Source organism: Theobroma cacao, chromosome 7 (assembly GCF_053813885.1).
Source record: "Theobroma cacao isolate CCN51 chromosome 7, ASM5381388v1, whole genome shotgun sequence".
Classification (NCBI taxonomy): Eukaryota; Viridiplantae; Streptophyta; class Magnoliopsida; order Malvales; family Malvaceae; genus Theobroma; species Theobroma cacao.
Genome location: NC_142645.1, coordinates 11,207,832 through 11,223,756, shown reverse-complemented (window position 1 = coordinate 11,223,756; position 15,925 = coordinate 11,207,832). Strand labels below are relative to the sequence as shown.

Sequence of the window (15,925 nt, the reverse complement as noted above, 5' to 3'; positions counted from 1 at the left end):
TCTTCTCCGATTTGGCTCAAGGTAACAAAAGGGGAGTGAAAAGAGGTAAACTTTCCATCATTCTTGAATTAAATGAATGGAGATCTTTTCATTCTTGAATTAAATAAATGAAGTGGTATTAGATTAGATGTCATTGTCTGCAAAGGGTTGTCCTAAGGGCAAGGTCTTATTCATGGCCATTGATTGATAGAATAAAAAAATGCTTTAGCTTCTAAGCAAGTGAAAGTCAATCTCAAGTTGTCTTCCCTTGGAAGCTAAGGCGGTAGTCCCTATCCCTACATCCTGGATCCTGCTCACAATCACATTGCTAGTTGTTTTTTATTTGAGGAATTATGATACTTCTGTTGTCGACAATATGAAGTGCAATAATGTGGGCATAAAAGATTCGGTGTTTGAAACATCATTTTCTTTGTCAAGAAAAAGACTGCAGTAGTTGTCCATCTCTGGAATCAACTCTTACGGATATTTTTGGCTCTATTGTATATGTATGAAACTTGGTAATAGGAAAGGTAGGGAAGCTAATAATGGAGGGTAGAGCAGGATGAAAGAAAGTTTTAGGAACACAAACTTAGACAGGGGAATTCTATGGAATTGATTTTAAGAGTCTTGATGACTTGGTTTTGATTGTTGAAATAACTAACTGGGAAAGAAGTTGTTTCAAGCACCATATTTGTTTCCTTGCAATTAGTTTTCCAAAACAAAAAGAAGAAAAATGTTGTAAGCTATGGCCTTGGACAAAGGGACAAACCAAAAAACATAAGTCAGGTGTGCATCACAGTCAATCTTGTCTTCTCTTTGTCATAATTTTGTAATTAATTAGTTGAAAATTAACTTGGAAGTCGGCCACAGTTAGGTCAAATGACCCATCAGACTATTCTTCTCTTGCAGCCTAATTTTCTCTCTATTTTGAGGCCAAACTCTAATCATTATTATTCATCTGTTTGGCATTAGTGGTTATATCGCATTCTAAATTAATATCTTTTCATTCCCTTAATTCATTGTTTTTTAGGATAAACATGCATCCAAAAGTAGACACAGAAATTTCAGGTTGATACCGGTACGTTGGTAACCATCAACCAAAAGGTTGATTACAATATCTTACCACAAAAATTGAACTACTTGGGAGCTTCCACGAGGCTGTAATGGCAAACTCTGAAAAAAGGGTCAAATCTCTTTTTTCTCTCTTAAATAGTGGAGTTATATACAACAGGATATGAACTTTTAATTCCTTTTTAAGATGATCTTATGTTATTATAAAGACTCTGATTTAAAGATTTCAAGTTCAAATTCTAAGATGAAAATGATAGAGTTTATGAGTTTAATTCTATTGCCTTGGCTACTTTCTTATTTACTGGTGGAACTCGAATAGAGATGTTAACAATTTAAGTTATTGAGATAATCGATCATTTAACTTGGTTAATATTTACTATATTGTAATACCTGATTTTTGCATCAATAGGGATTGCATAGAGTAATTTAGCTGATGGAAGCTACAGAAGATGCACTTGTGGATGAGCTTGATAGCAGGGTTTCACTATATGTAGCTACAATAACAAGACCTTAGGTATTGACTTGTCACACTGTTGCTTTGACTTACAACTCACTTGGCAGTGGCTTGAATGGAGACTCATGCATGTAGCTTCTGTTCATAAAAATGATCTCATACAAGCAACTATCATCTCATGCTTTGTTGTAATCAGCTTTCAGTTTAGTCTCACTATCTATGTTAGCTCATCTTTACACTATAAGTCAATGACAGGAGCAATTGTCTAGTGTTTTCATAGTAACAAATATCCATTCCACAACAAAATAATAACAATAGGATTTTGTTGAAAAGTGCCCCAAAAATTATAGTTATTATATAAAGTAATATATTCACCAAATAAATGAAATACCTTTATATATAAATAAAGAATTTACAAGAATCAACTTTCTTAAATTAGACAATGAAATGAATAGTCACCTCCCAAATACTGTAATAGCATTGCTTGCTTATAATTGTATGTAGTGTCTCACCTTTCAAACAAATTAAGGATGTCAATAAGTACTATATACTCGGTTATTCTGTATTCCTTAATAGTATGTTATAATTAGGCTTACTAGGGTAAAATTCAAATAATAGTATTATACTTATTAAAATTCGATTATATATAATAATTTTTAATATTAAATTTAATTATATATTATTTTTTATTTATAATTTATTTATAATTAATATAATATTTACTAAAATTCTTTAATTGTTCTAAATATAATTATCATAACATCCAATGCCCATCAATGAGTTGTTTTTTTTATTAGGTGCAATTGACCATAAAACAATTATCAATTTTTTTCCTTCGTTGCAATTGACCATGAGAGGTTCGGGAATATAATTACGTGTGAGTAAATTATTGCTCACAACATCTGTCTAAATTGGTACAAATTCCTTATAATTAATATAATACTTATTTAAATTCATTAATTGTTCTAAACATAATTGTCATTAGAGCTGTCAATATAGGTTGGCTCAGCCCAGCCCAACCCAACTCCTTGTGAGTTAAGAAAATATGGGTTTGGTCGGGTCAACTCATTTTTTTATGGGTCATCAAAACTTCAACCCAGCTCACCCCTGCTAGCCCATGGGCTAGATTGGGCCAGCTCGTTTCTTTTTTTTACAAATAAAATTATTTTTATAATTTTACTTAATAAATTTTTTATTAATAAAATTATTTTATGATTTAATTCATAACTTAAAATTATTAATTTGATAAGTAAAGATTAAACACATTGAAATATATAAAATAAGTAATATTATTGGTAACTAAATTATTAATTTTATATAGTTAAATATATATAATTATTAAATTAATTAAAATTATTAATTTTTTTGGCTCATAGGGCTGACCCATCCTAACCCACTGATTTGGTGGGCTGGTCCATTTAGGCCTGATTTTAATATAGATCTAAATTTTCAAACCCAACTCACCCTATATTCAATAAAAAATGAATCGACCCATGGGTCAGGTTCATTTTGACAGGTATAATTGTCATAATGTATAAGTTTTGAAACGCAATTGCTCGATATAAAAGAGGAGTCACCATCAATTTCTATCGACATAAAAAAGGAGTCACCATATAAAAGGGGCTACCATCACGACAAATGAAGAGTTAACATCATTTTTTTTATTAGGTGCAATTGACCACGAAACACATTTAGGTTCAGGTTCAAAGTACAATTACGTATGAGGAAAGTATTAGCATTTTAAATTGGTACTTTTTATGTTCACAAATTATTCCTAAATCACATAGTACTGCAAATCAATCAAAATAATATTGTAAGTATTTTCAGACAAAAACATAAATAGTTTCTATTTCTCTTTCCTATCCCGCCAATACGATGATAATTATCATAATAAAATATGCAAAAAAAAAAAATAGAGGTAACTATGATAATAGAATATGGAAAAGAAAACACCCTATTTCATTATAAGTAACTACTGCGGTACTCGTAGGTCTGGTCTTTAGTCAAATACTTCCCTTGTTGATTCATTCGAAAACGCATTTGGATATATAACCATGTCATTAGAAATCTCAACAAAGCAATGTTCTAAGTACTTATTAAAATGAGATAAGACCACATTGCTGTCCTGCAACCTTCCCAAAATGAGGTGCTATAAATTCTTGAGAGAGTCCAAATCATTAGCATCAATTAGGGTTTTGAATTGATGAGACGCCTTTTTCGAAGCTACTCTTATGGATTCCTTTTCCTTTTAATGTTAAAAAAATTATATATTATGTTTTAGATTTTTCAAAAAAATTTAATTCAGTATTCAAATTTATTTCTTCTTACCTATTTTCTATTTTATTATTTATATATTATATTTTAGATTTTTTGAAAGAATTTTAATTCAATATTCCAATTGATTTCTTTTACCTATTTTCTATTTTATTATTTTCATTGTCTCTAATCCTTATGATAGAATTTATGAAAAAGTTTGCAACTAGAAATTTGAAAGAAATTATCAATTATAACCTTCTTGAAATTCCATCAATGGAGAATTTTTATTTATTTGTGTTTTATGAAATTAAATATAATACACGAATATTATGATTATTTCTAATTTAAAAAATAGTTCATTCATTAATATTCCATGTTTGTAATAATTATTTAAAATAACACCTTTTTTTTTTGTGAAAACAATTTATGAGATTACACCAAGACAAATACTCATAATTATTTTTACTTTGAAATTTTTAAATAAGTTACCACCTGTAACTTTCCTTAAAATTTTCATTAAAAAAATTTATTTTTTAATTTGGTTAAAATTTGTTTTTTTTTTCAAAAATACTTTTCTAACCCTAAATATGCGTACAAAAAAAACATTAAATAAATAAAAAATAGAATAAAAAAATTTTAAATAACTAAATATGTGCATGGGCATACCTTATAGGGTTAGAAAAAACCCAAGTCGCAAAAGAAAGCCCAAGCTTATTGGGCTTATTGCGGGTGGTGGCCAAGTCGATCAGATCGGCCTAGAAAACCTTTTCTTTTTTCTTTTGACACAAAAGGGCATCATTTTGAGTCTAGTATATAACCTTTTAATTCTTTTCTTCTTATTTTCCTTCTTCTCGAGCTTTTCTTCATCCTATTTTCCTTCTTCCCTTTTTTATATTCCCACCTTTGCCTAGGTTATGATTGTCAGACAACCTTGATTCTCCTAACCTTCTACGATTTCTTTTCTTCTATAATTCCTTATGCGTGATCCTTTTCAAATTTAATTTCGTGAGTTTTGGTTTATTGAAGCTTTTTTTTAGAGTTTGATTTAAACTGAGATTAGGAATTAGATTCAAATTAAAATTAGGATCCTTATTTTCCATTATTTTCTTTTTCCAAAATTTTCTTTCTTTATTTTTTTTTTTTGTGTTTTTTATTTATACATTTTTAATTTTTTTTATTTTCTCTCTATCTCGAACAAAATGGGATGTCTATAATAATTTTAAACTTTCACATATTGTTTATGAACTAACTTTAATTTATCAATTGAATTTTTTTAATAATATATGTCAACTCAAATAAGATAAGTAATCCATGCCAAAAGTAAGTTGATAATGTTATGAATATATATATATATATGAATGTCCATTAAGTTATGACTCAAGAAGTTCAGACCAAGTCAAACAACTTAACATGCCAAATACAAGAAGTGTAATCTGATTTTTACTCTTAAATTGAATTAGATTAAGATTATAATTCAAGAGGTTTTTGGCCTATAATAGGCCCCTTACTTCATTATTAAACATAATTCAATAAGATCATCTATCTCCCTTTAAATTCTTTCTTGTTATTAAATAAATATGAAAGAACAACTATAAGAAAAATATAAAAATAAGTATTTAGAGGGAAAAAAAATATCTAGAGGGAGTAAGAAGATCTTATTCAAATGTATATTTACAAATGAAGTGAAGGGCTTATTTATAGGTTAATAACCCCTTATCTAGATTGAATTTACAAGATGAAAATAATACTAAGAGATTAGTTGGATAGATTAAATCCGAAGGTTGATCCAATCTAATTTTCATCCAAAACTAGGTAGATAACATAAATGGATATCACAAAAATATAACACTCCCCCTTGAAAATCCATTGTATTAAGAATATGTCTCGTTAAAACCTTACTAGGAAAAATCTCATGAGAAAAAAATCTAAGTGAAGGAAAAAGTGTACATAATTCTTTTCAAGAATACACTTTTGAAATACTGCCTCTTAAAAGCCTTATCAAGAAAAACCCAGTGAGAAAAACCTTGATGAAGGAAAAGAGTATAGTGCGTATTTTCTTCCCCCTGATGACTGCATTATAGAGATTTTTAAAATGATGTATTCCAATCTTTTATATCAATTTTTCAAATGTTGTAGTAAGAAGGGCTTTAGTGAATAAATCTATTAGATTATCAATTGACTGAATTTGTTAAACACTAATATCACCATTTTTTTGGAAATTATAAGTGAAAAAGAATTTTGGCGAACTATATGTTGTCCAATCGCCTTTAATGTATCATTCTTTTAACTATATCATGCAAGCGGTATTATTGTCACGACCTAGAACTCCCATCGAGCCCGTGACAACCGCCGCGATGTCCCGATAGACATTCATTATCCGGAATGTCAATCAAAATCTCACAAGGCTTAACATCAGTTTTTCTCGCTTCCCCTGTGAGTATTAGTCATTAATATTATGTTTTGAGAGATTATAAACTATTTTCAAATCAAAACAATAGAAAAACAATTTTTTTCTCACAAGGGCATTTTGGTCATTTTCCTCATTAATCTAGAAATCCACTAAAAATGTAGTATGCGAGTACAAAACACATAATTCATAATCAAAATTAAGTTTAAACATCTAAAACCTTCATTTAAAATGAAATTATGATTATTTGGATATAATAAAAAAATAAAATATATATTCAATAAAATATTTTATTTTCTTATAAAATAATATTTTTAGAGTTATACGTAAATAATTTTTTTGTAGCAGCGTAAAAGCAAAATAAATTCATACATACTGTAATACAGAAAGCCAGAGTATTTAATTTAATTTACAATAACCAATGGGCCCCCGAATAACTAAAAGTAAGGAAGACTGTAAACCTACAGTTTGGAGGATGCAAATCCAATGGTAACCTCGATGAAATCAACTATCTACAGTCTATTCTGACCTTGAAATGGATGGAAAGGAGCGTGGTGAGATTATATAATCCCAGTGAGTAAACAAATACCATCTAAAATATCTAAAGTCGAGTAAATGGAGACAGATAATTAGTTTAACATACTGTAATTCATCACCTTTCAACTTGTTTCAACCAAATAAAATCAATTCATATAAATCGAGAAATCAACATGGCTTATGAATTTCTTAAAACTTTGGCTCGTGCCAAAATCATTCTCATACCTAGTTATCAGGGATACCTTGATCGAGGGCTATCCCAACCGAGTCCGCCAAGGTTGTTAAAAAGTTATATACACATAAATCATGTTTTTATTTTGAAAACAGAGACGTTCCTTGGCGTTGGCTGAGTTCACTCTCACATAGTGGTTTGGCGTGAAGTGAACTCTAAAGTTTTAACCTCAGGAGTTATCCAACCGCGCCTCTCATACTGAGGTATGAATATAATAGGGTTACCGTGCCCCTCTAATAGGCTGGTCCACAGAACTTGTCCACTGCAGCGACTAATTTATAACCCACCATACAATAAAATTTACAATAGCATGACATAGCAATTATTTTCTTTTACAACCTCTTAAGGTAAATTAACAATTCATGCATTTTCAACACATTTACCAAATCAACCATTCATGCCAATATTATCATAAGCCATTCAATTCAAACCATGATTTATAACACAGCAATTAGTCTCCAATTACTCCATTTTCAAAACCATCTTTCAATTTCAAGACAATTTTATAAAATCATTTTCATTTAATCACATTTTGCTTATAAAACATAAATATTTGCCATTTAAACTCATTTTTCTATCAAATCACAAAAAAGAATAAAAACTACTTTAAATAATTAAGACGATAGTAAGGTTACTCACTATTTTGGGAGTCGAATTTCCTGTACTCCGATTCTTGATCCTCGGGTACTATCTCTTTACTTTTGCCAGAATGCTCACCACCTAGACATAATGCACAATAAGCCATTTACTACATTGTGCTAAATTGTTATAAAACTAATTCAGGCTTTATACTAATGTACGAAATGGGATTCAAATTGTTCGGATTATTGTCTAAACACGGTGTTCTACACAAATTCAATTGTGTACCAAAATTAAACGGTATTGGCCTAATTCGATCTATCACTCGATTAATTGGCCAATACGTCCAATTCAACTCCAAATAATTTCATTTTTCTCCCAATAGTCCAATTCATCAAACACAAATTAAATAACTTAAAATATGGCAAAATCATCCTCACATTTTCTCTTGAAAAATTCGGCCATGGTGGGTGCATCAACATTATAATTTTTCAAGCTTGATTCTCACACCATAAATCACTAATTCCTAACCAAATCACTTGAAATAAAATCAAAATCATCATCAATATTCTACATGGAGAATTCGGCCAATGATGGGTGATGGGAGAAAATGAATTTTTCTTGTTGGCTTTTCATGCTACACAACACTGAACAACTTAAAACACTAAAATATCTCAAAATCTAACCAAATAAATCATCAAATCTTCTCTCTCTAAATTCGGTCAGCCATGGATCCTTCATGATATCTTGTGATTCAACCATGGCAAATGCAAAATAATGCATAGGCAAGGTAGATCACAAGCTAGAATTGAAAAATCTTACCTTTGTTATTCCCTTGATTCAACTTTTCCCTTGAATTTTTCCATCTAGGGTTTTGTTCTTCCTTTTTCTTCCTTTGTTCTTCCTTTGGCCAGCCATATCAAGAGAAATGGGCTGATTTTGTGCTAATTTATAAGGAAAATAATAAATGGATGAGAATTTGACGCATGTCACCATTCTATTGGTCCATGTGTCATACTTACCCATTAAGCAATCTCTCTCCACCACTTAAATTTTCTCAATTATCCATGATAATATTGGGTAAAATCTATGTGCTGGATAAGTGTTGGGTAATGTAAAATTACAATTTTACCCCTAGGCGGCAAAATGACTATTTTGCCCTTATCCTTGAAAAAATGTCGGAATTAAAATTCTGTACTTCTCAAACTCAAATTATGTTCTAAATAGTCAATCTTGATCAAAAACTTCTTCTAACATTCCCATTTTTAACCTCAGGTGGCCAAATGACCATTTTGCCCCTAGGTTATGAAAATTTCAATTTGACTCCAAATTGGTCCTCGAACTCTGAATCACCATTTTAAGTCATTCTGAGGTTTTAAAATTCTTAATTTTATTTTAAAATCTCTATTTGGACTAGTTCAAGGCTTAAATCAACTTAGTTGTACCATTTGGTACAATACCGTCCTTTAACGATTTTTGAGGTACCCAAGTAAGCAAACATGCATTCCTATATAAGAATAGCATAATAAACATATTGTAGAGCTGGGCTTGACAATTATTCTCATATAACGTTGTTGAAATTTCCTTCTTGGTTGACAAGCCACACGTTTCTCGAATATGTTAAGTTACAGATCTTAACCAAACACATTCACGACTTGCCTCATAAGTTGCCAAAATTTCTCTATGGTTAGAAGAAGTAGCAATTATAGTTTGTTTTATAGAACGCAATGAAATAGTAGTACCTCCACATGTAAATAAATAATCTGTCTCGGATCAAGCTTTGTATGGATCAGATAAAAATTCGGCATCTATGTAACCAATTAAATTTTATTTTGATGCATTTGAATAATGTAATCCTATATCCATTATTCCTCAGAGTTATTGAAGTATATATTTAATTCCATTTCAATGTCTTCGAATTGGTGAAGAACTATATCTTGCTAATAAATTCATAGCAATTGATAAATCAAGTCATGTAGTGGTAGCAAGATACATTAGTGCTCCAATTGTATTAAGATATGATATTTCAAGATCAAGAAGTTCTTTATTATCTTCACAAGGTTGGAAATGGTTTTTTTATATATATAATGACCTTACAACCATTGGTGAACTCAATAGATATGTTTTCTCCATATAAAATCGTTTTAACACTTTTGTTATATAATTAGATTGATGGAAAAAAATTTCATTTGTCAAGTATTCAATCTGAAGACCCAAACAAAACTTCGTTTTTTCAAGGCCTTTCATCTCAAATTCTCTCTTTAAGTAATCCATGGCTTTTGATAACTCCTTAAGAGTTCTAATAATGTTTAGTTCATCAACATAAACAGCACTTATCACAAATTCAGATTTGAATCTTTTTATAAAAACATATGGACATTTAAGATCATTTTTATAACCTTTTTTCAATAAATATTCACTAAGGCGATTATACCACATGCATTCAGATTGTTTCAATCCATATAAAGATTTATTTAATTTGATTGAATAAATTTTTTGGGAATTCAAATTTTGTGCTTCAAGCAACTTAAATCTTTCAGGATTTTTCATATAGATATCAATATCAAATGAGCTGTATAAATAGGATGTAGCTACATTCATTAGACGCATTTCAATCTTCTAATATATTGTCAGACTAGTTATTATAAAATTGTAATTGCATCCATCAAAAAGAATATATCTCTTCACATTTAATACTAAATCTTTGGGTAAAATCTAGTACGACAAGCCGTGCTTTATATCTCATAATCTCATTTTTCTTATTCCATAGTTGCATAAATACCCATTTATGTCCCATTGGTTTTATACCATTTGATGTACAGACTACAAGTCAAAAAATTTCATGTTTAGCAAATGAATTCAATTCCTCCTTAATTGCGTTTTTCCACATTGGCCAATTATTTCTATGTTTACATTTTTCAATATATAAGGTCAAGATCATCATTTTTCTTTCATAATATTAAGCTCTGTATTATATACAAAAAATCGTCAACATTTATTTACTAGTTCCATTTTTTTCCTTCATGATATAATTTATTGAGATCTCTTTATTTTCACTGATTTTATGTACCTAAATTTCTTCTGGAATGTTTATCAATTATGTCAGGGGTCTTTTCTAATGTTTCTACTTTTTCTTTTTTACCATCTTGAATATTTATTTTTTTTCTTTTTTGAGGATTTTATCTTTAGAACTGATTAGTCTCCACGCTTCTAGCGTGCCTTGTCTTACAGGAACATTAATGTTAATAGGAGCATTTGTAACTAGTATATAAGATTCAGTTATTCCTTTTAGGTCAGTAAATACATTTGACAACTGATTTACTATATTTCACAAAAGAATTATCTTTTGAACTTCAAGTTCATATTGATTTAAACGAGGATCAAAACTAGATAATGATAATTCATTTTAAGAAATTTTCTTTTGCAGCTGTTTATCTTTCTCCCCCTAATGTTGGAAAATTGTTTCATCAATATGACAATTAACAAACTTGGACATGAATAAATCTCTTATTGATAATTCTAAATATTTAATTATAAATAGAGATTCGTGTCCACCATATATTCCTAACCTCCTTTAAGGACCCATCTTTGTGCGTTATGGTGGAGCAATTGAAACATATACCACACATCAAAAAATTCTTAGATGAGAAATATTTGATTTCTAACCATAAACCAATTGTATTAGGAGAATTTATAGTAACTCGTTGGCCTGATGCATACAAATGCTACTGCATTCAAAATGGCATGCCCCTAAGCAGACATTAGGAGTTTGAATTTCATAAGTAATGGCTATACAATTAGTTGGAAGTATTTAATAAATGATTCTGCTAAACCGTTTTGTGTGTGAACATAAGCAAGAGGTTATCCAATAGTTATTCCAACTAATATACAATATTCATTAAAAGCTTAAGATGTAAATTCACCAACATTGTAAAGACGAATAGTCTTAATTACATAATCAGGAAAATGTGCTTGCAAATGAATGATTGTAATTGCCAAATTGCAAGTCGATAATAAGCACACATGTGACCATCTAATTGATACATCTATTAAAATTATAAAATATCTAAATGGTCCACATGGTGAATGTATGAATCCACATATATCACCCTGAATATGTTTAAAAACTGTAGGAAATTTAGTCTTAACTTTACTTGGTGATAGCCTTATAATTTATTTGTCTTCAGACCAAGCAACACATAAAAATTTATTAGATTGAAAAATCTTTTGGTTTTTCAATGAATGATCATATAAATTTTCAATCATTTTTTTGCATCATTATTGATCCAGAATGGTCCAACCGGCCATGCCAAACATTAAAATCATTAGTAAACTTCTAGTTTATTATAAGTTTCAAATATTTGTATAGTTCAATTCAGAGAACAAAGTGAGTAGTTTTCTTTTCAACACACACCTACTACTTAAGACAATCGATGTAATATATGGGTATTAAGTCTCTCTTTTATTTGTTGTCTCAATATGATATCTATTCAGACGAATATCTTTATAACTTAATAAATTTCTTTGAGACTTAAAAGAAAATAAAACATCATCTACTATAAACTTTATTCCTCAAGATAGTAGAATATTAGCTTTTTCGAAGCTTTCAATTAATCTTGTACTATTAGATACTGTATTGACATTGGTTTTTTCCGTTGTCAAGTGAAAAAAATAATTTTTGTCTTTCAATATAGTGTGTGTTATAGCAATGTCTGCTAAATATATATTTACATCATAAATCTTGGATCCAACAAGATGAATATCCATATTTTCTTCAACTAAATAAAATATACCAATTACTATTAAGTTCATTAATGGATATTTCTATTACCAATCATATAATCAATTCCTCTTTCAGAGTGGACAAATATCTTGATATGCTATATCGAGTTGGCCAAGATTAAAATCATCACAAAATGTTGTAGTTTTCAGTGATGTTTAATTAAATTTAAGACATACAACAGGTACGTGACCAATGGTCTTTCATGCCACATCAATGACAATATGTTTTCTACATTCTTTTTATTTTTTTTATTTTTGCCTTTTCATTATTCATCCACTTTTGGTGCATTGAAAGTATTCGTCTACTTGTGGTAGGTTACAAATATACATCCATTTTTGGTGGGTGTTCCACATATGATGGGTTATCCACTTCTGGTGGATTATCCATATTTTAATGGGTTAAGGCATCCATCCACTTTTGATAGTAAAATTATCTAACCATTTCTGGTGGCAAAGTTATCAATCCACTTTTGGTGTTCATCCACTTCTGGTGGTAAAATTATCTTCAATTAAAATAGTGATAGTGTAAATTATTATGACGATTTCTTCCATATCCATGATCATAATTATTAAATGATGTGGCATTCTCTTCAAGGAATAGATGGATTTATGACCATGACCATAATTATTAAATGATATTGCATTCACTTCAGGGAATGGATGAATTTATAATTTTTTATTGGTAACTCGTTCGTCACATTCACTTCAGGGAATGAGTTATTTTTCATTAATAGCAAGGGACAAAATATAATATATACTACATGATAGTAAAATTCATATTAAGGTTTTCCATAAACCAAGATTGGCATCTAGCAATGCATCATGGCCACCTTATTGTTAAAAGAGTCAAAAGGTTCTTTGACAACTTTTCACTGTACAGTTTATTAGTGTAATTCATTCTCTCATCATATATCTTAGAGATGATAAGAGCTTGGTATAGTGTCTACTATTATTAACCTCCATGTTCATTCCTACAGTTATAGCATTAGCTATATGGAGACTTATGAAACTTTTTTCATAATCTCTAAGTTGCTTTGGCCAAGGACTTCAATAAGCTAATAATAACCAAGAATTGATAAGATATGTCGTCTAAAACACTTGGGATGATGATTCTTATCTTAACTACTCATTTGCCTTCACATGCTTTATACTACACCTAAAAGCATCTTGTTTAGGCATCCTTGGTTAGGCACCCATAAGAATGAAATTACAGTATAGCACTTCACATATAAGATGACCTGATATCTCAAGTCTAGGGAGTGTTTACATGACTGACACATGAGAAGTGTTGCATAGACATTTAAGTGTATTACCAAATGCACTTCTCATAACGGGTCATGTTCAGTGAGCTTGCTCTTAATGGCATGCACCTACATTCTAGTTCTAAGTATCTCTACACTTTAATCTATAAGATCAATTGCTTACTTCTAAAGTCAGGAACATAGAACATACCAATCTCTAAACATCATTGATATCCAGTCTCAATGATACATTAACCAGAAAAGTTTTGAGATTATACTTTGATGCATAGGGATCTCATAACTACAGCCCATTACAGTTCTCTTGCAAGGCATATTAATCTTATAGACTTCATCTAATTAGACTTATAACTCATTATAATTAATGTCTTATTGATGAAGAAAAACCTGTAATCATTCAATATGAATAATATTGCTGCATGATTGCAACTAAGCTTTGACCGATCTCAATTGGTTGTCGAGCTCATCCTAACACAATCCCTAGCAAAGAACAAGGGATCAAAGAAGTTCTATTTGAAATGGATTGATCCTTGTAACTTTTTTCTTAAAAACACTTCATCTTGTGCTTCTTATCATGACTTCATAAAAATATTTTAAAAATATTCTGTGTGAAATGGAATTGACTCAAGAATATTTTAAGAGTTTTGATTGTCCAAATAACTATCTGGGCAAGAAGTTGTTTCAAGCACCATATTTGTTTCTTTGTAATTAGTTTTTCGAGAAAAATAAAAAATGTTGTAAGCCATGTGGCCTTGGACAAATGGGTGTATTAGGTGGTTTGATCCACCATACTTATGGACCAAATGGACTAATCATTTTTAAAAACCAACCAAATATAAAAAAGACCAAATCGACCAAACATAGAATTGGTTTGGTTGGTTCGATTTTGAACCAATGGACCAAAATTTTACCATCTTTTTTTTTTTTACAAATTATAATATTAAAACTTATAAACTTCATCCATAATTATATATGTAAATGTATATATATATATATGAAATTAAGGATATAACTTATATATTATAATGTTTTATATTAAAGTTTGTATAAATAATAACAATTATAAACAATATGTTATAAAATCTAAGGTGGTAGCTAATAAACTTATTAAGTGTACTCATATAAATAAAGTTTATTATAAGTTAGAGTAATACTTATGTATAAATTAAATATATATAATATATTACTTTATTGTATATATAATTTATGATACAAATTATATGTTAAAACGTTTTATATCAAAGTTTGTATAAATAATAACTAATTACAAACAATATGTTATAAAATTTAAGGTGATAACTAATAAAGTTATAAAGTGTAATCATATAAATAAGGCCTATTATAAGCTATAGTAATGCTTATGTATAAATTAAATATATGTATATATAATATATTAGTTTATTATATATATATATATATATGAAATTAATGACATAACTTATATATTATAAGTTTTATATCAAAGTTTGTATAAATAATAACTAATTATAAACAATATATTATAAAATCTAAGGTGATAACTAATAAAGTTATTAAATGTAATCATATAAATAAAGTTTATTATAAATTATAGTAATGTTTATGTATAAATTAAATATATGTATATATAATATATTTATACAGTTATGTATATTCATAACATTTTATATTATGAAATATTACTAAAATGTAATAATTATAACATATTAATATGTAGGATATTTGTTATCATATATTTTAACATTAACATATAAGTTATATCATTTAAAAAATATAACTTGTAATTTTATATTAACACAGATTTATAAATAAATATATATTATTAATTAAATTGCTATGATTATGATTTGCACATGTACATATAATACCTTAATAATTTGTAAGTATATTATTAATTAAGTTTACTATCAATTCTTCTTAATAAATATAAAAAATATTTTATAAATTAATATATATATATATATATATAATTAGTTTGGATTTTTGGATGGATTGGTCCAAAAATTTTAAATTGAGAACCGATCAAAAAATCAATTGGACCAAACATTTTGGACTAATTAATCCAATGGACTAATTAAATCAAATCGTTTTACTAAAATCATATTTGATTTAAATGGATAATTGATCTGGATTGGTTTTACTAACCCTTACCTTGGACAAAAGGGCAAACTAAAAAACATAAGTCAGGTGTGCATCGTAGTCAATCTTTTCTTCTCTTTGTCATAATTTTTTAATTAATTAGTTGAAAATTAACTTGGAAGTCGGTCACAGTTAGGTCAAATGACCCATCAAACTATACTTCTCTTGCAGCCTAATTTTCTCTCTACTTTTAGACCAAACTCTAATCATTATTATTCATTTGGTTGGCATCAGTGGTTACATCGTATTCT

General features: G+C 28.8%; 1 pseudogene; it reads right to left on the bottom strand.

Moving 5' to 3' along the window:
* Nucleotides 1-3,476: 3,476 nt before the first annotated feature.
* On the bottom strand, nt 3,477-12,685 carry LOC148761664 (kxDL motif-containing protein LO9-177 pseudogene; annotated as a pseudogene).
* Between the last annotated feature and the right edge of the window lie 3,240 nt (nt 12,686-15,925).